We start from the raw sequence: 3,086 nt of genomic DNA, 5'->3' as shown, positions 1-3,086 counted from the left end.
AAATGTTTGGAAATTAGGCAACATGCTTTTAAATAAACAAAAGATTTAAGAAGAAATCACAAGACACAATAGAAAATATACAGAACTGAGTGATAATAAAAAAACAACATATCAAAATTGTTGGGATGCAACAAAAACAATGCTTAGAGGGATATATATTGCTTTAAATACAAATAAGAACAGAAAAAAGATTTAAAATCAATGACCTACACTTCTAACCCAAGAATCTGGAAAGGGGAAACAAATTAAAGGAAATAGAAGGATAAAAGTAATAAAATTATGTGGAGAAATTGATAAAGTAGAAAAATTAACAAAGCTTTGGCTGTAGTTCTTTATACACATTAATAACAATGATTAACACTTAACAAGAGAGAAGGAAGACAAATTGCTAATATGAGGAATAAACAGAGGACATCCATGCAGATCGGATGCACATCAAAAGGATAATAAGAGGATATTATAAACAACTTTATGCCAAAAAACTTGAAAAATACAGTGCTCAAATCTTGAAAAACAGAATTTACCAAAAAATGACCCAGAAGAAACGAAACACCTGTACATGCATACATCTTAAAAAAAAATCAAATCCATTATTAAAAACATTTTCTCATAAGAATTCCAGGTGTAGTACTTGCTGTGGCAGTGCCTATACTAAAACTGGAGTGATACAGAGGAGATTGGCATGGCTCCTGAGCAAGGATAACACACAAAACTCCAAGTGTGGATGATTTCACTGGTGAATTCTTCCTACTAGCAAAAGTAATGCCAATCTTACAAAAATTCTCCCAAAGAAGAGCAAAACACTCAACTTACCAACTCCTAACTCGTTTATGACCCAGCAAAACTCTGATACTAAAATCTAAAAAGAACTAAGAAAGGAAAATATGAGCCTATATTTCTTATGAATACAAATATGAATATATTAAGTAAAACCTTAGCCAACAGAATCTAATTTTATATAAAAAATACATCAAAACTAAGTGAAATTTACCTGAAAAAATCAACCAATATAGTTCACCTAGTAAATGAACAAGGGAGATAAGCCATATGATTATTTCAATAAATACAGAAAACATATTTGATCATATTCACCATACATTTATTATTTAAAAGGAAAATGCCCACCACACTAGAAGTAACCAAGAATTTCATCAACCTGATAAAAGGTATCTACAAAATAAAATTTAATGGCTAACATAATGTGGTAAAATATTGACCACTCCACCCCCTAACTCCTAAGCATGGCAAGAAGACAAGATTTCTACAACTACCAGTTCTTTCCAAAATTGGAAGTCTTCACTAGGTCAAGGAAGCAATAAAAAATATTTTCAAGAATAAAAGATTGAAAAATAAATATTATTATTCACAGATGATATAATTGTACATATAGCATGTTGAAAATAATTTACAAATGATTAGAAATTGTAAGTGAATTTAGGAAGGTTGCTAAATACAAGGTAAATATACCCTGTTTTGTGTTTACTCCCAGAGGTAGGCTATAACCCTTCCTAATTCATAGGTAGAATGTTGAGGCTGATGACAATCCAGAGACCTAGAGAATTTGAAAGAAAGTTTATTGTTATAACAAGGGACTCCTAGGGAGAGCGGAAAGGGCATAAGCAGGTCCAGGCAGGCTTCAGCAGAGCAGAGAGAGTGGGTTGGGCCTTAGAGTGTCAAGGGGGCAGGACTGGAGAGAAGTCCCTGAGGGTAGACTGGGAATTTGCCAAGTGTGAATTTCCCATATGTCCCAAAGGAGCTCACTTGGACTTTCTTATCAATTATGCCCAGATATGGAACAGAAGAGAAAAAGGAAGTTGGGCTTATAAGAAGTCAGAAGTCAAACATCAAAACATGGAGTCAGACTCTTACATGACCCAAATCAATTGTATTTCTTTATACAAGTAAAAACAAAAACAAAGCAATTGATAAGTGAAATTTCAAAGGACTGCTATTTATAGGAGCATTAGAATGCATCAAATACCTAGAATAAATCTAATGAAAACAACTGAAAGATCTTTATGCAGTGAAAACTACTAAACATTGCTGAGGAAAGTGAAAGATTTTAATAAATAGAAGAATATGCTATGTTAGTAGACTGAAAGATTCAATGTTGTTAAGATGTGGATTTTCCCCCATATTGATCTATAGGTTTAGTGTAATTGCTTTAAAAATCCCAAGAGTCCTTTTGTGGAGATTAAAAACCCACTGATGAGTATGCAGTCTGAGCCAGAGGACTGACCTGGGTGATTAGAATGGCAGGCAATATCAAGCTAAAATTACCTTGATGAATTTATTCCATGCTAGGAAAAAGAATTTCCAGAAGGAAAAAATACTCTTGTTTGTATCAGAGCCCACTTTCTTCTCTAGACACTGTTGAGGATGCTATACCCATGTTTGCCTCTTGTTTCCTTCATGGTTCCAATCTCCCACCTGACATATCTCTTTGAAAATCAGTGTATTACACTCTGCAAACTTGGTGCCAATTATGTCATATTGAATTACAACTAATAGTTTAACCTTCTCCCCATACCCGATCTTATTAGCAGGAAAAGAGTCTCTCCTCCAAGACTTTTCCTTTTCCCACCCATTTCCAGATTGTCTAAAAACTTTGGGGCTCACTCATTCCATGTATATAATCCTGCTTCCAAAAACAATGCAAGGCACGGAGATAGCTAGAGGTCATCATTGCTGTTGCTTCTGGTTGCCATGTGGTGTCCTAGTTCACAAGCAGCCCTGCAGTCAGCATGTCCTTTATAGTTAGGGAACCACGGAAATGTTCCCATTTAGGCTGCATTAGAGCACATGAAGGGTGCAGTCTATTTAAGTTCATAATTCAGTGCTCAGCTGGCATTTCTCCCAAGCACAAGCACTGTGCAGGACAATGGGCTTGAAGACCTTCCACCTTCAGACATATATTGGGCTAAAACCTGGTCCTTCTACCAAATCTTCTTACCATGGGATGAGTCTGAGTTGCCCATCTAAATAAATATCCACCTAACCCCCACTATTGGTGCACCACCACCCTATTTCACCCCCATTTTCCATTTTCAAACACTTTTTAAAACATTTTAAAACAAAAACAATGT

General features: G+C 35.2%; 1 non-coding gene across 1 annotated transcript; it reads left to right on the top strand.

Annotated features, from left to right (window-relative positions):
• The first annotated feature begins 627 nt into the window (after positions 1-627).
• On the top strand, positions 628-733 carry LOC123592303. Its single transcript, XR_006709696.1, has one exon. It is a non-coding gene; the product is annotated as a U6 spliceosomal RNA (small nuclear RNA).
• The last annotated feature ends 2,353 nt before the right edge of the window (positions 734-3,086 follow it).

The sequence above is a fragment of the Leopardus geoffroyi genome, chromosome B4 (genome assembly GCF_018350155.1).
Source record: "Leopardus geoffroyi isolate Oge1 chromosome B4, O.geoffroyi_Oge1_pat1.0, whole genome shotgun sequence".
Lineage (NCBI taxonomy): Eukaryota > Metazoa > Chordata > Mammalia > Carnivora > Felidae > Leopardus > Leopardus geoffroyi.
The sequence above is the reverse complement of the archived record's forward strand: the minus strand, read 5'-3'. Positions and strand labels throughout refer to the sequence as shown.